The 25,268-nt window shown below is 40.5% G+C and overlaps 1 long non-coding RNA gene across 1 annotated transcript; it reads right to left on the bottom strand.

The window, feature by feature from the left end:
• Positions 1–2,461: 2,461 nt before the first annotated feature.
• On the bottom strand, positions 2,462–23,646 carry LOC118558381. The gene is made up of 4 exons (XR_004928332.1): positions 23,605–23,646; positions 10,989–11,150; positions 10,804–10,884; positions 2,462–2,699 (listed from the first exon to the last, which is right to left on the bottom strand). It is a non-coding gene; the product is annotated as an uncharacterized LOC118558381 (long non-coding RNA).
• Positions 23,647–25,268: the final 1,622 nt, after the last annotated feature.

Genomic DNA, 25,268 nt, shown 5'->3' with positions numbered 1-25,268 from the left:
CATATCTATTCAAGTGAATGAAAGTTCAATGTATTTGCTATGCTAGATGCTTTTTATTATTTTATTCAGTACCATGTTCATCCATAGGGTGATCTTAAGAGGCTTAAAAATAAAATATTATGTTACAATAAAATGAGCAACAGTGGCACAGCGGTTAGGGAGTTCATCCTGCAATTGCCGGTAAACAATTTTGCTAAAACATGTATAAACATAATTTACATGTAGTCTCATTTACAGCTACTACTTTATGAAGTTCTCTATGACATGATTGCCAGGATACACAGTAAAACCCCTGATGTACTTTGTATTATAACACGACTTTATGAAATAAAACATGACTTCAGACATGTGTCCCTGATGGATTCAGAGGAATGTGGTGGAGACACTGAGCAATCTGCACAGTTATAAATAACTGGAAAAGAGACAGCCTAGTTTTTTTGCTAAAATATATTCTTTAAATTCTGATAACTGAGTGATATTACAGTTTTTCTCAGTTGCTTTGGTTCCACTGCTAAGGCGTTAGTCAAAACAATTAGTGCAAACTGCAAAACATGGTAGATAACATGTAAAAGTGATTCACTTTATTAAAATGGAAAATCAATTGCACAAAAGCAGGTCAGTTAATAAAACACAGGTAGTTCATGCTTCACAAGCAAGTCCCTTAATCAAAATGGATAATTGTTCCTCAAAAGCAAGAATTCATGTCAATGAAAGTATTTTCTAAATGACAAGTTATGAGGAGTTGTGTGTTTCGTACGGAACAAGACGGACAATATGGGAGTACACGCCGTTTTCTGCGTTGGGCTAGGACATCATTGGTGGCTCTCTATCCAGTGTGATTTCTTCCACGCCGTCTGCTTTTTGCCAGATTGAATTCATCTTCTTCAAGGTATACAAACGTGTGCAGTGGTTCCCTGGCCTCCAAATCCAGGATAAGCTATACAGAGGATGAGGGGAAAAATGTCAGTGGAACAGAGCATTTGGCACAACAAATTTCACATCATGCACTGTAAATATGGTTACAGTAACATGTGATACTGTAATATAAGTGCAGTGCAAAACAAAAGATTTACAGTAAATCACGGAACATATACCATTGAAGTTTTAGTCTTACAGCTGTTGTAGATATTAATACTGGCCTGCTCCTGCTTCTCTCTGAAGGCCCGTCTTACCTCAGTTTAAGATTTAGCAGTAAAGGAGAAACAATGATCAGAGGCAAAGATTTAAAATATGCATATTTAATTCATTTGGAATTCTCAAAGAAGACACAAAACTTACATTCTCATTTCTCTCTATTCAGTATATTACCTCCTGCCCCATGGTGATGCAAGTGATTCTGTCTGGTTTACACTACTCTGAAGACATTTTTTAAAAGACTGACTGCCACTCCTGCTTATTTTTTTTAGGGGGGGGGGGAGACCCCAGACATGGAGGATCTGCTTCTAAAACAAAAAGGCTCTTCTTCTCAGGCTTTTCTTCAGTAAAGCTTGATTTAGTACTAAAACTTGTCCTATCAGGGGTCAAGCCAAATGACCTCACAGCCATAAACCCACTCAACACATCCTGCGAGCTGCGTGTTTACTTTTCCTCAAAGGGAGACACAGTTTTGAGGCCTGAGGAGTTCCTTTTATTATTCTCCATACAACTGCCTGATTAACAAAACAACTAAGATATTTTCCTCAACAATTCCCTCTGTTTGATCTTTTTATAAAGATCAAATCAATAACTAAGCTAGAACTAATTTAATTTCTTGAACTCCTTAAATAAAGCGCAAATGATGAGATGACATTTTTTAATCCACTCTCCCCTCTGTTGATTATTAAGAAAACCATAACAAAACAGAAACCTATGACCTAAATGAAATATTATACATATTTTCTTTACACAAAATTAAGCTAGAATTTTTGCCTTAAGAGTAAGACATACCAACCTATAAACTAAAAAGTTACTTAGCTATTTGAATCCTAAAATATACTTGAACCAAATAATAGAAAGCACCTTCATCAGTGATGTGTTATCCTGTTATATATGTGCAACTACCAAGAAACTGCTAATCCTACACCTGAAGAGGGGTCCTCATTTACCAAACTGAAAGATTTCCTACTAAATGTATGCTCCACCATATAATAACTAAATAGCAGCTTCAGTAGGGAGGCCCAGACGTCCCTCTCTCCGGCCACTTCTCCCAGCTCCTCTGGGGGAATCCCAAGGCGTTCCCAGGCCAGCAGAGAGACATAGTCCCTCAGTACAACAAATGTGCTGCACGCTATTTACTTTTCCTCCTCTGGTTATTCATTGCTTAATGTTATTGAAGTCCTTGGCTTCATGTTTGTTTCTGTTTCTTTAAACGTAAACTTTTATTTTCAAGCTTTTGTTTTTTGTTGTTGGGTGCTTCTATAAATCAGATTGTTTAGTTTTTGTGCAAATCTAATTTATTTTTTTTGCAGGTAGATTACTTTATTTGGAAGAACAGAAGCAGAAATCCAACTGAGCACAACTTTATAATGTTTACAGATTGTAAAAGGAAGTGGTCGGGCTTATTGAATCTATAGACGACAATTTATGTTTTTTCCTTCTTCAGTGAAGCTAGTTTCACTCACAAAAACATTTTATTGTCTGTCCAGGAGTAAAGATTAAATTATTTTCTTCTTCCTTCATGTCGATGTACAGAACAGTAGTGAAGCACAGCTGCCTGGAAGCTGTAGACAAAACAGAAGAAAGGATAAAATTACTCAAGGCAGAATAAGCTTTGATAGCAGAGCCTGTCAGTTCTCTCTCATTTTTAACTAGACATGAAAGAAGAGATGTTTTGATTTTGTTAAGAAGTTAAAGAGGATTGTCGACACTTTCTTGTTCAGGCGGTGGGTTAAAAAAAAAAAGTTCACCTGTTATTATTTCAACATACCGAGACTGCCTAATGTGAGGAGAATTATTTCTGTTTAATATCAATTCACAACATTTATACTCAATATTTCACCTTCCAAACAAGTAAACAGCTCTGTGGTTGTTACGTTACCATTACCTCCTGCATATGCAGTACTGGACCGTACCGGCTTACCTTCACCACTGGTTAAGACCAAAATTATTTATAACTCTGATTATAACCCAAACTACAGCAGGAATTACTGATGGCCACAAGCTGTGAAAGAAGCTGAAACAACTCAGCAAAAGGTGGGTTTAGACTGAGCTCTGGATGGACAGAGCTGTTAACAGATTATCCACAGCCCATATGGCCTATTGTTATTTTATGAGTGAGAAATGCCATGTGTGGCGTGTTTTCGTGTGAAGTCAGTCAATATTATGTGTTTTTCAAAGCTGAAATCCAACAAAACCCACACAGCGTTCTTATCATTACTGCATTATTGTCATTGGCTGAAAGGCTTAACTTCTGAATGTTGAAATTACTCCTCTTAACTATTATACAATCCAGTATGATTTGTGATCAGTACATTACTGAGTCAAATTGTCCCAATAACTGCTATGAACCAATGACTAATGATGAAATAATGACCATTACTTTCAGTTTTATCCAGGTCTTATTTACGTTACAAAACTTGAAGATAGTGAACCTACAACATCAACCAATCATGAAAATGAACCAAATATCTCATCAAGTGTTTTTGCCTCAGTGGACAAGGAAAATGTTGACAGGGGATAAAGACAGCGTTCTCAAAATATTAAATCTTCTGGTCAATTCAAAGAAAAGTCCAGAAATGGTAACATTTAAACTTATTGATCATGAAAGTATCAGTCCAATCCACTTTATTTATATAGCTCATTTAACAACAGAAAAAGTTTCCAATGTGCTGTACACACCAAAAAAAAAAAACTAAAACAGAGGCACAGAGGATGACACAACTACACGTTGTTAAAAGCCAAAGAATAAAAGTGAGTCTTAAGACGAGATGTTCGTATATGGAGGGGCAACGAATTCCAAAGTCTGGGGCCAACTACAGAAAAGGCTCTGTTCCCTCTGGTCTAAGCCTCGTCTTAGGCACCGTTAGCTGAAGATGGCCCTCAGGCCTCAGAGCACGTGCCGGAGAATAAATCTGGAGGAGGTCAATAATGTATTGAGGAGCCGTCCCATTCAAGGCTCTAAACTCAAATGATAAAATCTTAAAATCAATTCTAAAACAAACAGGGAGCCAGTGCAGAGAAGCAAGAATTGTTGGAATATGTTGATGTTTTCTGGTCCCCGTTAAAAGACGAGCCGCTGCGTTTTGGACCAACTGCAGACGGGAGAGAGCTCGTTGGCTAATGCCTGAATAAAGTGCATTGTAGTAGTCCAGACGGCTAGAAATAAAGGAGTGTAAAACCTGCTCAAAGAGTTTAAAAGATAAAAACGGTTTAACCTTAGATAAAAGGCGAAGATGATAAAAACACAATTTTAAAATACCGTTTATTTGTTTGTTCAGTTTTACTTGAAAAATGTCACATTGCCAATTTAGTCCAACTTTATTTATGAAGCACTTTAAACACCAGGAGACCAAAGAGCATGAGTATTAAATTTAGTAATACTGATGAAAACAATATAAGAAAATAAATCTAAAAAAATAGCATAAAATCAACAAACACTAACATCCTCTGTAGTATTAAAAGCAATGTTAAAAAGTGGGTCTTTAAAGGAGATTTTAAAATGGTCAAAGAGGAAGCCTGCCTGATATACAGTTGCAAATCACTTCAGAGTTTGGGAGCGGCTACAAAGAAAACACGCTCCCCTTTGAGTTTACACATGGTTCACCTATAGTTTGGTGCCCTCCAAGGCCTGTTGTCTGCTGTCCTTTGGGGTTGGTAGTCCGATAGTCAGTGGCCAGCACCATCCTTAGTCAGTAGCCACCTGTCTCCTAGGGTCCTCTTCTGTCACCGGCCCCTGAGGGACTACCTCCGCTGCTGGCTGCACCAGACCCTGCCGTTTCAATGGGGGTCGCCCACCGCGACGCCCACCCCTGGTTCTGCTGTCCCGCTGCCAAGGTCATCCTCAGGAGCTCCCTTCTGTTCATCAGTCATCGGCCGAGCCTCCTTCTGTTCTCAAGCCACCACCACTCTCAAACCACCGCTGCACTAAAGCCATCACTGTCCAGCACACTTGAGCTGCCACCGTCCAGCGAACTGAAGCTGTCGTACGAGCACCCTGGCCTGCCGTCCCAAGCCTCCCTTTGTTCACCCCATTGGGGTAGATTTTTGTTGACTCTTATCTCACCATCCAGTGCCTCCCTCCGCCCACCCTGGGTGGATCGATTTTTGTTGGATTCTTTCTGGAAGCCGGCCTTAGGGAGGGGGGGTGGTGATGTCATGGTGCAGCATGGACATTTCATGGCACTCTCCACGTTCCATACAGCTCCTGATTCCACGCTCCATTGATCAGCTACACCTGTCGTCCTTAATCAAGCCCGGACTCAGCACACCTTTCAACACTCCTACATAAACCTCCCACAGCCTGCTCTTCCCCGTCGGATTGTCTGCTCACCTCTGCTCACCTCTGCTCACTGCTGCTCTAGTAATCTCTACCTCCTCCATGCCTTGTCACACGTCTGCGCTCCCTTCATCTGCCTGCCCTGTCTCCCTGCCTCCGTCGGCCTGGGTTTACTCAAGCCAGCCTACTCCAGCTCCGTCTTGCCTGTCAGCTCCTGCCATCACCATCCTCTTGCTCCAGCCCAGTACGGACTCTTGGTTTCCTCCTACACTATCCATCTCATTCAATAAAACTCAAACAAAGCTCTGTGTATGGTTGTGTTCGGGTTCATCTAACAAAGCATGAAAAAGGCAAATTTATTTATAAAGCATGTTTCAGTAACAAGATGAGTCAAAGTGCTGAATGAAAGGGCTGAAAGGTAACACGGTTATCCACTTTAAAAACTCAGGTTTGTGGCCACAAAGCATAATTAAAGTGAGTTTTTGTTTTAAATCAGAAATTATAATAGCAATCACATTGCAAGACTACGTAGGGAAGTGATACACAGCCAGGACGGCGGAACAGAACAACGTTTGATTGTATAGTAAAGGGACTCAGAGAACCAAATGAAGTCTGTTCAGCAGAGATCACACAGCAACAGGTTTCTGTCGACTGAGTCAGTCTACAAGCAGCAGATGAACTTAAAAGGCAACAAAACAACCAGGACTTCCCTGAAAGAAACTGTGAGGACAAACTGAAGATGTCTGATGAAGAAAACCCTTTCATGAAAAGTTAATTCACTCATTGAGTTCTGTAAATGACACATCCTGTTAAATATGAGTCCCTCCTTGGAGTCCTCACCTGTTTCAGACAGGGTCATTATGCAATGGCAGCCAACATCCAAACCATATTATCATCAAGTCAGAGCTTCAGATGAAGACACTGACACTTTGTGCTTTTCCTGGTGGGTTTAATCCTTTTGGTGCTACCTCCTCACCCAGTTCTGCTGTTTGCACCCAGGAGAACAACCGAGGAAACCCAAAGTAAGCCCCAGATTCCACATTCTCCGTGATTGCTCTGTTCCGTTCATGTACGTGCACGTCATACCGACAGAGGTATTTTATTTAATGGGAACAGTTACACATTTTCCGTGACTACATTACTGTCAGTCGATAAGCTCTCCATCGTTCACAGTCAAAATACAGACGTAAGATTTTCTGCTCCATTCCGGTCTTTAAGGACCTGGTTAGTTGCAGCACCACGATTGCAATCATAGCAAAAAAGGAAGATAAAGAACATCAATAACCTCTGGTTTGACAAAATTAAATGGTGTAGAGATCATCAATTAAAGATTACATTTTTTAATGTTCACAATAGTATTAACTCTTTTATTTAAATAGTAAGAATAAATCCTTTTTGTTCTGTCTCTCTTTATGTCGGTCGTGTTTTTTCTCTCCTCTCCAGCTTTCACCCCCCCCCCTCTCCTGCTTCTGCTGCTATGTCTTGTCTTTCTCGGCACTTTCTTCATATCACCCGAACTCTGAAAACCATGGATCTGGTAAGCTGGTCTCTCAATGCTATTGATTATGGAGGAAATCATCAGTATGGTACTGAAGAGAACGGTTTGATGTTTTATTATTGCCGAGGTTGAATCCTGTTTGTATTAATCACTGAAAACACTTTCCAAAAACTGATTAGTTCTAGAATGTTTTTACTGAATCACAACAGAGGTAAAGTAAGGCCAAAGGAACTTTAGTTGAACTATTCTTTGCTCCTGCTTTGTTTCTGTTTTTTTCCAAAAATCTGTTTATAAGCCTTGCCAGAAATGGAAGAGCACACACACACCATTTCACACACACACCCTTCCAAGTAGGGAGGGAGGGCTTTTGGTCCGGAGCAGCGCCTGTGCACAGTAAGATATCATGTTCCCATTTACGTCACACTGTATCCCTATAAAGGCTGAAAGTTACCCCATATTGTTGGGATTGCTGTGAAATGAAGATGACTGTAAGTGTGGAATAAAAGAATCCCCCTGCTGGTTGCTGAGAGAAGTGTCGGTGTCTTGTCTCGTCTGTCTGTTTTTTAAGGTTCAATCCTCTCCCACATGATCAAATTTTTTTCGACAGGTAGGCAGCATAAAGGGGACCTGTTATGTGTCCGATTGACTCATTTTGTGGGATACACCCTACATTCCTGGATGGAAAACGGTGTGTCTTTTCGACTTTGTCATTCCTGAACGTGGAAACATTTACATTTCGATTCAGGATACTTGGATTTCTACTTATTGGATCTGGTGGATTTTTTTATGTATCAGCAAATACAGCATATGTCGGTAGCCATTTGGCCTTGATCAAGCTGCCGGCTGCATATGACGCGCTCACTAAGGCGGTGAACGGACAGTTCTGGAAGGTGGAGGAGCAGAGCCAAAAAGCTGGATGTGCTGGAACGCAGACTGGCTTCAGTGGTTGAACTCAAAGGGAGATGGGATAAAATCTGGAAGTGAAACGTGGAACAGCCCAACAATTTGGAAAATTGGATTCGCTATTTGGAGCAAGCAAAAGACTTAAAGCTGACGGGTAAGTCAGAGCAGCTTGTCTCATAACAAATAAAGTATTTGGACTATGCCTCCCCTATCTATTCACTCCCTGGATTGTTATGGCAGAGAATGCTCAGAACTCTTCCCTACTGACACCTGCGGATGTTTTCTGAACTGATGGCCGGCTGATAACATCAAGGACAATGGCCTCTGGAGAGTGTTCACGGAAATATAAACACTTCACCCATACAGACACACATAACTGATGCTCATAAAAACTGATGAACTTACACGAGACTAGTCTAAAATGTTTACCTTCTGCTATATGTGTCTCGTCTTAGGTTTTTTTTGTCGGATATCTCACACTGTACCGTGAGAGGATAGGGTGTGTTTTATTTTCTCTTTTTTTCCTCTTCTCCCCTATGTGGCATCTATCTTTCCACAGAGTAATGGCAGCGCCCTGTGGGCACCGTAGTGTCCTTGCCAGCATGGCCTCAGTAAATCGTCCCCCCCCCCAAAAAAAATGTTTGTGATGTTTGTGATGTGATAGGGGTTGTACTGAAACAGCAATTTCCCTCTGGGATTATTAAAGTATTTCTAATTCTGATGGCTATTTATATAAAAGTACACAATGTCGCTGTTGCCATTGTAGCAAGAAGGTCCTGGGCCCTGGGTCTTTCTGCATGGAATTTGCATGTTCTCCCTGTGCATGTGTGGGTTCTCTCCGGGTCATCCAGCTTCCTCCCACAGTCCAAAAACATGATAGATTAGGTTTTCCTAACAGTTATTCTCTTTAGGCATGAGTGTGTGTGAATGGTTGTTTGTCCTGTCTGTCTCTGTGTATCCCTGCGATAGACTGCTGACCTGTCCAGAGTGTACCCCGCCTCTCATCCATTGACAGCTAAAGATAGACACCAGCACTCCTCATGACCCCATTAGGGATAGACGTGTTGGAAAATGGATGGATTTAAATATCGGATGCAAACCCCTTTTTTTGCACCATATAAGGATTAAGATTTGTTATCTCAACATTTATTTTAAAACGCGGGGATCCTCTCCAAATAGATTTGCATTCTGCTTGTAATGACGATTTTTGCACATCAAGAAACTTTGGAGCGGAGCTAGATGTAGAAACCTCGGATGTAGCAGGCTTTCCTCTTCACAGATTGACAGAAGCGGTCTGGAATGTAACACATTTTTACAGGAGTGAAGGATGTGGAATTACTGGGTAAATCATAGTCAGAAACAGAGGTACTAGTAAATGAGACAGGATGACCAGGTAGGTTATATACACAGGGAGAGTGAGGAGAGAAGACATGGAGAGCAGGTGTGAGTAATCAGATGATTATGGGTAACAGCTGAGAGCAATGAAGGGAGATTAGAGACAACAGGGGGTGAACAGTGTAGTGGAGAGGATGAGGAGGACGTGATCGAGCCCATAGTCAGAATACCCACTGCCTCTTTTTATTTACAATTTTAACTGCATAGGATCATGTTCATGTGTTTCTATTTTAGTCTGACACAATTTCAAGTTTTTATGGTATATTTTGTAAAATATACAGTTTGGGGGAATCTTTAACTGTAACCAGTGATCTGACTGTGGGCCTGATCACCCCTGTATCTAACTGATTCTACTTACCTACTTTGACACCTTCTTCTGACTTTTGACTATTGAGCCGATGGGACAAGTGAATTTCTCCACTGTGAGATCAATAAAGCTTATCTTATCTTATCTTATACTTTGATTTGGAAACACATTTTTTTCAATATGATTCCACCAGTCGAATTTTATACTTATATTTTCTGGAGAAATATTCAATAGGTAAGAATATGGAACTCTCTGTAAATTAAATTTATGGAAACATTTTGAATGTATTTATAATTTATTACTCCACAACATCTGTGGTGCTGTGGGGAAAGAAAAACTGTAGCCTAAACAAAAGGTGTGAATTGCTCTGATCTGCTGGGTGTGACAGACGTATTTCTGCCACTCATGCTTTATGCAACCAGCCTCATGGTGCAGAAATAAAGCAAATAGGGGAGCAAAGTAATTGTAAAATCCTGCACATTTATCTGTTCTTACACCATTTAGATGGTCTAAATCCTATGAAATATAAGTCCAATATAGGACAGGCACATTTTCTTATTTTATATTTAACACTTAGTGGAAAATCAGCGGGTTCACATTTGAAACACAGAAACAGGAAACCTGATGACCACAGAGTGTATTAGAGTCTTTTAGCAGAAAAACCACAAACTGCAGCACAAAGGGTGCAACTTTAACTGAGATCTGCTGAAATCTCAACAAAAAATGACTGATAAAGTTTAGTTATTTAATAAAGGCATCATCAATTAAAAATGGACATCTAGAGACAACATAGTTTTGAACAAAGTAGGAAAACCTCTAAAATAACTGAAAATCCCTGAGAAGAGCTGAAGGATGAACTCTACAACAGAAGCAACCAGCAATGTCTCAATAATCGATGATCTGGTTACAATCTGAAAAAACTCTGCAGAGCTAGAATCTAAATCCAGTCATAAAGTAGAAAAACTTCAACATTTAAAAACAGCGATATGTTAAGAATAGACGTGAGGCATAAATGCAGCTTAAAAAGCAGCCAGATTTAAAGAAGTTTTGACAAATAACTATTATTACATATTACATAATTTCATCATATGCCTTAAAAACCATCCTAGAACACTTGCAGATGTTCCTGTTTACTCAACGCTTCAAATCTTCAGTTACTATTTTAGCTCTGACCCAACAGAACCTCAGAACCAGTTTCTGAGGATTGGTTCCTGTTAACCAACTGAGTGAATAAAATAGAAATCATCACAATAAATCTACAAGACAAGAAAATAAACCAAATCTAACCTTTGTTGACTTTGTTTTTCTGTTGATGAGAAATGTTGACGTAGCTGTCAGTGATGTTGTCCTCTCCTCCTTCTGGATCACCTGAAGAGAAATTAACTGAATCTAAATTTGAACAGAACGGGTTTAAAATGTATGAATTGTTGCAGAGAACAAGTTGTGCATTTAGATCCAGAAGCCTGTCTCACCTTCAGACTTTCTCTGAACACATCGTCTCACCATCAGAACCAGAACCAGCAGCAGAACCACAACCATGACAAATGGAAGAGACAGGAGCAGGTAGGGAGGAGATGGATGGGAGGAAGGTGAAGGAGAAAGGAATGTGGTCGGAGCAGTGGTTGATGGTTTCACTAAAATAAAGATATTTATTAAATTATCTCCACAGTTCAGATATTTACTCTAGAGAGGAAGGACTTCTGGTTTTACTTCCTGACCTGAGACAGAGATCATGCTGGATGGAGACTCTCCATGAGCGCTGATGCTACACCTGTAGAGGCCTTCATCAGAGCTGGTCACATGGTGGAGGGTCATGTGACCTGCAGGCTCAGTCCTGATGAGGGAGCCATCTTTATAGAAAGCAGCTGGGAGGTTGGAGGGAGTGGTCTTTGTGTGACAGCTCAGAGTGACGTCATCTCCCTCCATCACAGGGAGGACAGGACTCTGCAGGATCACTGATCCACCTCAACACAGAGACAAACTACAGCATTTCATCCATTTCCACACAGCTTCATCAACACTAACTCCACAGTCTGATCTTACCAGTGACAGTGAGCTGGATGCTGCTGCTGCTGGCTGCTCCCTCTCTCCACTCACACCAGTACACTCCACTGTCATGTGGCATCAGGTAGTCTATGTTACAGCTGGAACCAGCAGCTTCTCCCCATCCACCTCCACACTGAGTCCTGGTTCTTATGGTTGTGTTCCTCCTCACAGTCCATCCAGCAGAGCTGTTGTCCTCCTCACAGCTCAGAGACACAGAGTCTCCTTCAAAGAACTGAGATCTGCTGGGACTCACAGTTAGACCAGCTGCGAGGACTGAAATGGAAAATGATATTGATTTAAATTGTTTTCAAAAAGATTGTGGTTAAAAGTTTGTATTCTTCTGCTTGCATTTTACATTTCATCTACCAAATGTTAATTGAAATAATAAATGTATTAATGTTGATAGAAATTAACCAACCTTCATTTGTTTGGCAGCAAACCAGCAAACAAGGAACTGAAGAGAAATTAAACTCATTGGTTACAGTTTAACATATAAAAGTACATGAGAACTTCACAATTGAGACATTTTATCCTCCAGAAACATTTAATATGTCACACTGATCTTCATTACATATTTTTTTCTTTCCTCAAATAAAATAGTTACTTTATTATTATTGTTTATCCATATTTGGAATTTACATCTAAATTAGTTTAAACAGTTTATTCTCTTTTTCCTCATCTTCTCCATCATTATCCTGTAATTTCATATCTCAGTCATGTTCAGTGTTTTCAGTTTATCTGAGGTGTGTCCATGAAAGCCAGCGCTGTGTTACTAAGAGCTACAAAGAGGCAGTAAAGTCACTTTTCTTCCTGCTTGATGTGTAGAAGCTCTTTCATCTGAATTCAGTCTGAAGTTTTGGTCCAACTCTTTGACTCAGGTTAGAACAGAGCAGGCAGTAAATTTACTTTGCCTGAACAATAACAGGTTTTGTACTTACAGAGCAGATATTGTAGAGATGTTTCCATCATGGTGCCACTTCACGGTCTGACCTCTGTTGGTTTTCTGTTGGGGCCTCAGAATAAAGACCGCCTTCTTCCTGAAAATAGAAACCAGTAGTTGGTTCCTCCTTCTTTCTAACATACAAGTGATTGTTTTCTCTGTTTAAAGCTACAGAAATAAATCTGTCATAGAAACAGGACAGCAAAAATTACCCTGGTCCCTTTTTCTTGTTTAAACATATTTAAACATGTGCAGCTTTCTGGTTGGTTGATTTTCCTCAATAATAAATCTGCATTGACAGCTCTTTGGGTGGTCAGCACGACTGGAAAAGCGCTATATAAGTTCAGTCCATTTACCATTTACCATTTGATCCTATTGATAGAAGTATGTTAGCTCACAGCTGACAGAGAAATGATGATTGCTGCCAGTTTATAATCTGCAGGAATCTTTAGATGAGGGAGGAACAGCTGGTTGAACAATAAGATGCTGCTGGAGGTTACAGACACATAGGAGCAAACCAAGAAAATGTCCCAGTTACACAGGAGACCAGCAACATCTTTTTAGTTCTATCTGTTCATAGCAGGAGTCATAAACTACAAGAGAACCAGAACCAAAATGATCCAGAGACTAAAAAATTAAGGCAGACCTGGTAGGAAGCTTAGTTCCCGTCATGGTCCAGACAAAACTGAGGCTGAACATCATTATCTGGTCATTAAGAGCAAATATATTTACTCTTTATCAAATAAATTTCCCATGACACAAATTATGTGAGAAAACCCAAGAGAGGAAGAATAAAAGTAAATCCTTATGAAAAAATTATTTTGCAATTTATTATATCATATAATGTAACTTTCACATAATCCTCTTGCTAAAGTTGCATTATTAGATCTGATTCATTCTTGGAAAGTTAAATGCTAAACATGTCATTTTGTAACATTGTTTATATGTTGCGTACGTTGTAAATCTCATTAACATTAAGTGACTTTAAGTGTGTTTTGGTGTAAAGCTGCTCTCTAGTGACCGTACTTGGAGATGATCTAAAAGGTGCTCTGTGACAGAATCAGACGGAAAGTTGTCAGTTTGTTACCTGTTACCGAACCGGGACCTATGCGCTGACTCTGCCTTGGATATTCCTCTGGATTTTCATTGGACCTCGGATCACACGGCTCTGACTTTGGAACTCATCCAACGTCAATTTCTATTGATTCTGTAAAACCCCTCTGTACCTCCTGCCTCTCTTTGTCTTCACGTTTCTGACCCTCTGCCTGTTCCCTGACCACCGTACACCAGCCAGCGCCCATCTCAAGGTTTCCCTGATCAGAGTGAGCTTTATTATCGCACCGATCAACCTGCCAGAACTGGCACTCACGGTTCCCACCAGACTACGGACTGTGAGAAGGTTAGTGACCATATCTCCTGTAACTAATTCGTCCCATATAGATAGTGTGGTCACTAACCTGCGGTCTCCACTTCCAGCGGTTCCTGCCATAGATGCTGACGATAATCCCACAACCTGCTGCAGTTTACCCTTAAATAAACTGACTGAAATAGTACACTGTTTGATTTGTCTAAATTCTGGGTCCTCCGTTTCTGAGCGTTACAAAATGTTTTGTAAATTTACAGAGCTTTAACTAGTCCGACGACCCTAAAGTGCTTTACACTACAGTCATTCACCCAATGACACCCTGAAGGTGGTGAGCAATGTTAGTAGCCACAGCTGCCCTGGAGGAGACTGACAGAGGCGAGATGTCCATACATCGGCACCACCAGGCCCTCTGACCACCAGCAGCATGCAATGTGGGTGAAATGTCTTGCCCAAGGACACAGCGACTGAGACGGTCGGAGCGGGGGATCAGACCGGCAACCCGCCCGTTACGCATATAAAATGTTTCCAGATATAAGCCCTGTGTGAGAAAGTTTGACTCCACCGAGGCTACACTTTCATATAGCTATAACTTTGCTCTGAACTACAAGAGTACTGGTGTGTTCAGGGTAACATGAGCCACTCTACCTATAAGCTTTGTCAAAAAGGAAAGTTTTAAGATTAGTCTTAAAAGTAGACAGGGTGTCTGCTTCACGAACCAAAACTGGGAGTTGGTTCCACAGGAGAGGAGCCTGATAGCTAAAGGATCTGCCTCCCATTCTACTTTTAGAGACTCTAGGAACCACCAGCAGACCTGCAGTCTGAGCGTGAAGTGCTCTGTTAGGACCATACGGGGTAATCAGATCTCAGATATATGATAATGATGGAGCTTAGGCCCGGTCATACCCACACCAGTGTGGGCTGCTAGGGGCGGAGCTACGCCCATTCTTTGTCCAGCTTTAAAGTTAGGTCAAACACTGTCACTTTTTTCTAAATCTTTCTAGAAAAAGAGGCTTTAAGTTTCTAAAATAAGTCACTATTTTTTTCATAAATTTTTTTGGTTTTACAGCACTCTAAGCACAGGACATGCCACTTAAATGTCAATCAGAAATGTCCTACTCTCAGAAAAATGCTTCACTGCACGGACATGTTCCGCCCCATCCCACCATGGCTAGTACTGTTGCAAGAGACTCTGGCCTTTCCAACAAGGTATAGCACATTTTTTTCCCGATATGTCCCGATAAGTTTGTTCGGTTCCTGCTTCAGAGGTTTTCTAGACCAGCAGCAAATAAGGGTAGACTACATTCAAAGGCAAAGCTAGTTTATTATTCAGCACTATTCAACAGTCCAGTTCAGGTGAGATGCTTGTAGCTCAAAGGTGCAGGAAAGAGAGGACAAAGCTTTTTCTGTCATGTTCCCCCCAGAAATCTTGACATTTTGCTGTCTATTGTCCCCCCAAAAATAATCCTTCTTTTATTATTCGGAAATTTAGCAAATAAAAATAATTTAAGTAATTCTAACAAACCTAAAGTAGGAATAAAAAATTCTGATAAAGAAACATTTCTGGCATTTAGATTTCAAAACGTTCACAACTTACTGATGTTAGAACCAAAGGATTAATAGATTATGGGACGTAAGAATAGGATTTATTTATCCTAGAGGCTAAACTCTGCTGCCACCTAGTGGACAAATACTGTTAGTGAACTGACATCTTTGAAACCATAAAAACATAGAAAAGCAAGATTTGTTCATTTCTATTTCTTGTACAAATTATCAAAATTAATATTCTATAACAGAAACGTATCTCAAATTTTCATGCACAGATTCACTTCCTTTAGTTTGTCTCAAATGTGTTCATAATGATCTGACTCTCCATCAGCTCACCTGCTCATATATTTAACAAAAAAGCAGGAAAATGAATAATTCAGGGAACTAAACATCCTCCTGAGCAGTGAGAGCCTCCATGGCTGAACAGAAACAGGAGGGGGCAGCACCCAAACCAGCTCCAACATGAACAAAACAGGATGACAAAGTGGCTCCATGAAGTCCGCTGATCTCAGAGCAGTGAAGAAATGTCAGAAGAAGCTCTCAGCAACAACAAAGGAGACATGCGAAACTGAAACTGAAGACATTTCTACCAACTGGACCTCTCAGCCATCAATTATTTCTCACTGTCACCAAAGCAATGCAGAGGACTGAACAGGCCCTTCTAGGAGTGTTTTAAAAAGAAGTGGGTCAAAAAAAGGAAAAAGAAATGGGTCACGATTTTCAGTTTTTTCTCATCACTTTATTGATTTATGATGGGCACAATGGTACATGTTGATGAAACACAGGGAACATCTGGTTACCAAAGGCTTTGTCATCTGCAGAAGGAGTCCTACAAAGGAAATCGGCACTTTAATTTGACCTGCTTCCCTTTTGTAAAGTTGAAAAACACATTTGACATGTTTGGATAAATTGTGCCAAAATCACAGGTCCGCATGACACACTGACCAACTAAGACCCATGTGAAGATGAGATAAAATAAGATAAGATAAGATAAGATAAGATAGGCTTTATTGATCTCACATTAGAGAAATTCACATGTCACATCGGCTCAGTAATCAGTAGTCATAGGAAAGAGGAGTCAAGTAGGACGAGGTGCATCAAATATATACAGTGTGTCCTCGTTATACCACGGATCAATAGGAGTAGGTAAGAAAAAGAAAAAGAAAAAAGAAAAAAAATACAAAAAGAAATAAGGCAGAGGATGTCTTCTGTACATTCACTGTGGCTTATACGCATGTGTATTGACATATATTCAGGTGTAGTAGCAGCAGAAGTCACTTCTTTCAGGATTATTGCACAGTGTATAAAATAGAATTGCACATTAGTTATTGCATGTTGGTTCTTACAGTTGCAGTTATAGTTACGGTTGTGGTTATAATTACAGTTATAGTTACGGTTATAGTGCAGCATTGTATAATCTGATGGCAGCAGGAATGAATGACCTGCGGTAGCGCTCCTTATTACAGACAGGATGTCTAAGTCTGTCACTAAAGGAGCTGCTCAGCTCCTCTACAGTCTGGTGCAGGGGGTGGAAGGTGTTGTCCATGATGGATGTGAGCTTGGACAACACCCTCCTCTCAGCCACTTCCTCCACAGAGTCCAGAGTGCAGCCCAGGACAAAAGTGGCCTTCCTCACCAGCTTATTCAGCCTCATTCTGTCCCGCTCTGTGCTGCCAGGAGCCCAGCAGACGACAGCGTAGAGGAGGGCTGAGGCCACCACAGAGTCAGAAAGGTCTTAAGCAGAGGCCTGCTCACTCCAAAGGACCTCAGCCTCCTCAGGAGGTGTCTTCCTTATATTACAAAACTTGAAGATAGTGAACCTACAACTTAAACCATTGATGAAAATTAACCAAAAGTCTTATCAAGTGTTTTCGTCTCAATGGATAAGGAAAATGTTGACAGGGGATAAAGACACCGTTCTCATTATAGTGCCTCTTGTGGTCAAGTCAAAGAAAATTCCAGAAATGGAACATATGAACTTATTGATCATGAAAGCTCTGGTATATTTTGTACTAAAGTTTTAGCAAAAATGCTCAATCTAACAGGCAACAAAGCCAAAGATCTTTCTTACCACTATGAATAAAAGGCCTGTGTTAATAATTACATGTTGACTGACCTGGAAGTGAGTGGTTTGGGTTTATGTATGTTTATTGACCTGCCAAAAGTTTTCACACAACAGGAGATACCGGTGAGCAAATCAAACATCCCTCTGGGGGAATATCTGGATAAATGGCTTTACTTGAGGATGTCATATGGCAAAACATTAACTTTTAATTAGAAATTATAATAGCAATCACATAAGAAAAACGCCAATGGAGCCTTGGAAAGTGATAAACAACAGAGGCCAGTGGACCAGACACAGTGAGAACACCACATGGTCGTAAAGATTGTAAATGGACCCCTCAGAGAACCCAATGAAGTCTTTTCAGAGCAGAATGCAGCAACAGGTTGTTGTCAACTGAGTCAGTCTGCAAGCAATAGATCAACTTAAAAGGCAACAGAACAACCAGGACTTCCCAGAAAGAAACTGTCAGGACAAGCTGGAGATGACTGATGAAGACAACCTTTTCATTAAAAGTTAACTTCCTCATTAAGGGCCTCTCTGCTTTTCAAGCTCCTGAATTTCAGGAGCCAAACATGAAGAATTGGGTTCTAGACAGGAGAAATGTCTGATGAATTTCAGAATAAAACCAACCCAGCAACTTATGCTAACTTGACTAGTGTACAAAAATGGCAAAACATAAACATGAGGATGTCCCCTGGGTACTTACCTTTGGAGGTTTTCTGGACACATCCCACTGGCAGGAGACCCCAGGAAAGACCCAGAACTCGCTTGAGGGATTATACATCCTGTCTGGCCTGGAAATGCCGTGGGGTCCCCCAGGATGAGCTGGAGGATGTCACTGGGAATGGAGATGTCTGGGTTTCCCTCCTGGATAGTTGCCCCACAAGCAACTAATGCAAATGACCAGACCACATAAATTTATGGGAGGGGGGTTTTCAAATGTAAATACCATGATTTATTAAACCTGAAACTGATTGCAGGCACAGTATTTGCATCTATATTTAGTACGTTTGAAAGGCAGGTGCAAACATGTCTGCGGTCCTTGCAGTCAGAAATGAGGTTGCAGTATAATGACAGATGATGAAGAGTCTGTTTGCATCTAAATATATTTGGACTGACAGAAATAACAATAGTAGAATAATTGTTTTTTGGTGAATAAGACATCTGCCCTAGACAGATTAATGCAGTGCCCATGGCACCGTGAGGATGGGGCGGTGGGCCAGGATGTTGTTCAGGTCTGATGGTGTGCGTGTGAAAGGGGGGGGGGGTGTTGTGACAGAGCTCTCTCCTTTTTGTCTGCCTGTAACACTAACAGCGACAATCTACCATGACAGTTGTTGTTGCTTTAGTTCTCATTTATAAAACCATGGAATTGGGGACAGTTTAACCAGAGGCAGGTTGTCCAAAACGGGGACTGTCCCTGTTAATGGGGGACCTCTGGTCATGCTAGGAAGAGCGGGGCAGAGGGAGAAGAACAGCTGGAGTGTGGATCCATAACTTGTGGCAAGGTGGGTTTTTCTACTTCCCTCATTGTTCCTATATACGTGTTCTGTACCTTATCCATTCATCCATCCATCCATAATCTACACCTGCATGTCTGTGCAGGGTTGCTCGGGTGGTTGTGCCTTTCTCCAGCGGTTAATAGGAGAGAGGCGGAGTCGACCCTGGACAATGACTGGGGGGAGGTTTTTAGTTACCAAGGCTGGAGAAGCTGTGCTTAGCTGTCACATTTGACATGGTCACCATCACTGATACACAAACCAGTGGAATGATGATAAACAGGGATAAATCTGATTAGTCAGTTGTAATATTTTATTATCAAACTCAGACATAAAAAATATTGTCTTGTGTCTTGTTATCATGTAGTTCAACAGTGTTTACAGAACTTCTCCTGACAAATCAAAGATTTATTCATTTAAAAGATATAGTCTTTAATAAAAAAAAAAACGGTTAAATAGCACAAGTTCTCCATTCATTAAATACAGTTTTGTGGATACTGGGTGTCTGGAGAGATTATGCGATGGCCGCTTCTGATTGGCATTGGATTCTGAAATTCAAACGTTGCTCAGAATTTCATCAACCATCCTAATGTATTCCTTTCTCCACTCTGCAAGAAGACGGCGCTTGGCAAAGCTGCGGCTGCAGTTTCCCATCCACCCATGTATGTCTTTCTCCTGATGGGCTGCACTCTAACTAAATCGCCCACACAGGGTACCAATAAAGAAATCAAATTCTGATACAGCAAACTTTCAAACTGCCAGTAGTACACAACTTTGAAGATCACTTGCAACACGTCCCGCTATTTTTTCTGCCCATGCTATTTAATGGTCCTTGTTTTGAATCTTTGAAGATCAGCCCCCCAGTTGCTACATTTAGAAACTACAGACTCCTCTAGTGACTTTTGTCCCTGAATGACATACTGTTACAGGGTGCTAACCTTGCTAACTCCCTCATTTAAGTCCTCATTCATTTCAGGCAGGGTCCTATTGCAATGACAGCCAACATCCAATCAATGTATCATCCAGTCAGAGCTTCAGATGCAGACACTGATGCTTTGTGGTTTTTATGGTGAGCTAAAGGACAGTTCATAAGACACCTAGAAGAAGACAAGATGGTTTTCCATCCTTTTGCTGTTACATCTTCAACCAATTAACAACTGAGGAGAACTAAAGTAAGTCATCCTCAGAAACGGTAAAAACTCTATGAAATAACTTCTATGATGATGACTATATGAAGGAAGTGAAAGCATTGAATTAAGTTAACTTGATTTGTGTCACAAGACTAGCAGTAATGCGTTTCCTTAAATGACATGTTGATTATTATCGTTGTTTTCATGGTTGTAGAGGTTGAAGCAGAACAAAAATGCAGACAGAAAACCAGAGATGACATATTAACAGGCTTTATTAAAATAAAAGAAAAAAGAACAACAGAAGAGCAGGCCTCAGAGGATTGATGAAGAGCTGAGGTACATTGCAGGAAGTAGCAGCAAAACAGAAGGGATGACCAGGCGACTTAGGTACACAGGGAGAGTGAGGAGAGAAGACATTGGTAACAACTTAGAGTAATGAAGGTAGAAAGCTGAGGGATTATAATAGACAGTGGAGGACAGGGAGGAAACAATGGAAAAAATCTAAATAAATAACACAGAATCAAGAACCTATTCAATAACCAAAATGTAATAACTGGTCCACAAAGATAATAACCAATATAAACAAGCACGTAAGAAAACATAACTATAGAAAGTTTGATTCAGGAAGCTCAAGTAACTCAAAAGACAAACACCCACAGGATCATGACATAGTTGTCTACATGTAGAGATAAATAGCATTTAAACAACGCTTTGCAGCCCGGTGTTTAAAAACACAGCCCTCTTAAAATACAGGATCCAGTCCTTATGATTGAGGAACTCTATAACAGATGTGTCCCATGCAGAGGCTGATGAGCAGAACTAAAATTACTTTAAAGAACTGCGTTAAACATCTTGGGTGAGACTCTGAGGGTATCATTGCTGATTGGCTGGTGCCCTGGAGACGAGGGATCTGGAGCCGTGGTGGTGGTGTGTGTGTGTGTGTGTGGGGGGGGGGGGGGGGGGGGGGGGTTACAGCCAGCAGTATGTGAATTGTTCTAATCTGCTGGGTGTGACATACATGTTGCTGCCACTCATGCTTGGTACAAACAGCCTCATGGAGCAGAAATAAACGAGGAGAGCAAAGTAGTTGTAAAAATTATCCTACATGTTTATCAGCTCTGATTTAACCTTTGGACGTTACAAATCCCTGAAATGTAAGACATGGACATTTTCTTCTTTCACATTTAACACACGTAGTGGAAGGTTAGGAAGTCCACATTTAGCGTAAACACAAAAACAGGAACCATGACGAGCTCAGAGTCTATTAAAGTCAGTTAGCAGAAAAAACACAAACTGCAGCACAGAGGAAACAACTTTAACTGAGATCTGCTGAAATATCAACCAACTAAAGAATGATGGAGATTCAATATTGAATAAATTCATTATCACTGGAAAACAAAATGGACATTTGGCAACAACATGGATTTGAAAAAGGCCAACAATGTATTAATAGTTGATTATGAGATTAAAATTTGAAAATAGAAACTCTGTTGAAAGGAAATCAAAATAAAACCATAAAGCAGAAAACCGCAATTTAAAAAGATGAAACCTACAAAAATGTGTTCAGATAGAGGTGAGGAGAAGAGAAAGAGAAGAGAAATTAACTGAATCTAAATTTACTGAGTCAGAATGTTTTTATAAGAACAATTTCATGTTTCAGTTTTATGTTGTCGCTGGAAAACTTGTAAAAATCCAACAGAACTGGTTTAAAATGTATGAATTGTTGCAGAGAACAAGTAGTGGTTGATGGTTTCACTAAAATAAAGATATTTATTCAATTATCACCACAGTTCAGATATTTACTCTAGAGATGAAGGACTTCTGTTTTTACTTCCTGACCTGAGACAGAGATCCTGCTGGATGGAGACTCTCCATGACCAAGTGGTACCAGACCGATATATCTGGACATAGCTTCACTCTCTTGTGTTGGAGATTTCCCTGTTGAGAGTGTCGCCTCTTTGCAGCTAAAACAGAAAATAGTCTCCATGAACCTCTGTAACTTCTCTTTACTAGCGTCACCTGGTCTAGCTTTACTCCATCAGACCTACTATTCTTCTCTGACCTTCTATGTCATCTCCACCTGAACTCTTACTTGAACAACTTTTGGTATTTAATTGATTTCTGGATCCTTCTATCTAACTGAAATGTGACTGCTGTTACCAAAAATGTTTTAATAAAAAAACATCTGGTAAATGGGTAAAAGTCAGAAGAAAATATTTTTAATCAATTTATTAATATATCTAACCTTTTTTGAAGAGGCATTATTACACAAACAGAACCAGTTGATCTGAAGTTATATAAAGCTCAGTATCATCCAAACAATTCAGGTCAGATTCAGACACAATTGCATCCAGTCCAGTTCAGTCAGAGTCTTAAGCCCCATTTACACTACTTTCTTTGTTAAACCGTGATGTGTAAACGGTCGTCAGAACCAAGTTAGAATTAACTGATCCATGCGGAGCTCCAAACATGGAACTGGGCTGCATTTAGCGTGGTCCAGTTATGTCTGGCTCTGTTCAGTTCAGTTTGCGTTCCATTTACACTTGATAGTTATCTCGGTTACCGAGCTTGGACTGGTCTCAGCTCGGTTAAAAAAGGGTTATATTAGAGTAAAGTCCAGTTCAGATGGTCACTTCCTCCCAGTCAGTAAATGTTGGTGATCTCAGGAAGTCGTTATTATGAGTTCAGATGTTTTCCAGACTGGGAGAAGAAGAAAACACCCAGGAGGAGAAGAGTGATGAGATGATCAGTTCAGAAGGGATGCTCTGTGGTGACATCATCATAGTCCTCGTCCAATCCCTGATCAGCCTTGGTGGGCAGAGTCATCACCATGGCAACAGGTAGGTAACTTCCTGCAGTCACAGAATTATTATTATTATAAAATAAGGAAATGGTGAAAATGGATCAACATGGGGAGATTTTATCCATACAGCACTTGATCTAACGACCGACCGACAGAAAGGTCAGAAAACATAGATGAATCAGACTTTTACCTGTGATTCTGTGTTTATATAGAGACACCATGAGGAGAGTGGAGATGAAGAAGGGACAGAAGACCATCAGGTGGCAGACCAGCATGAAGACAAGGTGAGAAGATGAGGCAGGAGGAGGAGATGTAATGAAGGAGGGGCTTGTAGTTGTAGGTGTTTCTGCAGAGACAGTGAAATCTAATCTGGTTAATATCTAGATTACACATTTTAGACAAATGAACACAAATTAATTAGATTATAACTCCTCTTCCATGTCTCTGTTAACAAAAATCATCACCACATTCTCACTCACAAGTAAGAAGATCACTTGTAAGCATTAGAAGTAGGAACAACTCTGGCGTTAAACTAGACAACAATGTCTGAATTGTGCAGCAAACTATAATTCAGCACTAAGCCTGCTATGATATCAGGAGGAGGGTTTCTCTAAAATAAAGATATTTATTAAATTATCTTCACAGTTCAGATATTTACTCTAGAGATGAAGGACTTCTGTTTTTACTTCCTGACCTGAGACAGAGATCCTGCTGGATGGAGACTCTCCATGAGCGCTGATGCTACACCTGTAGAGGCCTTCATCAGAGCTGGTCACATGGTGGAGGGTCATGTGACCTGCAGGCTCAGTCCTGATGAGGGAGCCATCTTTATAGAAAGCAGCTGGGAGGTTGGAGGGAGCGGTCTTTGTGTGACAGCTCAGAGTGACGTCATCTCCCTCCATCACAGGGAGGACAGGACTCTGCAGGATCACTGATCCACCTCAACACAGAGACAAACTACAGCATTTCATCCATTTCCACACAGCTTCATCAACACTAACTCCACAGTCTGATCTTACCAGTGACAGTGAGCTGGATGCTGCTGCTGCTGGCTGCTCCCTCTCTCCACTCACACCAGTAAACTCCACTGTCTGATGGAAACAAGTAGGAGATGGTACAACGAACAGATTCTCCCCATCCTTTACACTCAGTCCTGGTTCCTCTGCTTGTGTTCCTCCTCACAGTCCATCCAGCAGAGCTGTTGTCCTCCTCACAGCTCAGAGACACAGAGTCTCCTTCAAAGAACTGAGATCTGCTGGGACTCACAGTCAGAGCAGCTGGGAGGACTGAAATGGAACATTGTGAAAATAATTCTATGTTTGACAGTAAGAATCATCCTTCCATCTTTTATTTATCCTCCCAAATGTTTAAAAAATTATGCAATTATGAATGGGTTTTAATGTTGATATAATTAAACAAACCTTTTGTTTTACAGCAAAGCAGCAAGCAAGTAACTGAAGAGAAATAAAACTTATTAGTTACAGGTTAACATATGAAAGTTAATGAGAATTAAACAATTCAGACATTTTATTCTCCAGAAACATTTATTACATCACACTGATCGTCATTAAATCTGTATTTATTTACTCAAATAAAATAATAACTTTATCCAGACTGAGCATCTACATCCAAATTAGTTTAAACAGTTTATTCTGTTTTTCATCAGCTTCTCCATCATTATCCTGTAATTTCATATCTCAGTCATGTTCAGTGTTTTCAGTTTATCTGAGGTTTGTCCATGAAAGCCAGCGCTGTGTTACTAAGAGCTACAAAGAGGCAGTAAAGTCACTTTTCTTCCTGCTTGATGTGTAGAACTTTCCTTAAGAAAGTTTTACCTGTCATAGCGTCTGAGTTGACTCAGATAATAAACACGTCCCTTCTGTCAGGTGTTTTCCCCCAGTCCCTAAAAACAGCAATTATCAAACCACTGCTGAAAAAGAACAATTTAGACAAACTTCTACTCCAGAACTACAGGCCCATCTCAAACCTCCCCTTTATCAGTAAGATTATAGAAAAAGCTGTATTTCAACAATTAAACACCTTCTTAACAACAACTAGCCGCTTTGATGTTTTCCAGTCAGGTTTCCTCACCACAGTACAGAGACCGCCCTTATCAAGGTGTTTAATGACATCCATATAAATACAGACTGTGGAAGAACCACCGTGCTGGTTCTATTGGACCTCAGTGCAGCATTTGATACTGTCGATCACTCCATTCTGTTAGAACGCCTGGAGAACTGGGTCGGTCTCTCTGGTACAGCTCACCACTGGTTTAAATCCTACTTAAAGGACAGGGAATTTTTTGTATCAGTAGGTAACTTTACATCAGAAATGACAAAAATCACATGTGGGGTTCCC

The sequence above is a fragment of the Fundulus heteroclitus genome, unplaced genomic scaffold (genome assembly GCF_011125445.2).
Source record: "Fundulus heteroclitus isolate FHET01 unplaced genomic scaffold, MU-UCD_Fhet_4.1 scaffold_125, whole genome shotgun sequence".
NCBI lineage: Eukaryota > Metazoa > Chordata > Actinopteri > Cyprinodontiformes > Fundulidae > Fundulus > Fundulus heteroclitus.
The sequence above is the reverse complement of the archived record's forward strand: the minus strand, read 5'-3'. Positions and strand labels throughout refer to the sequence as shown.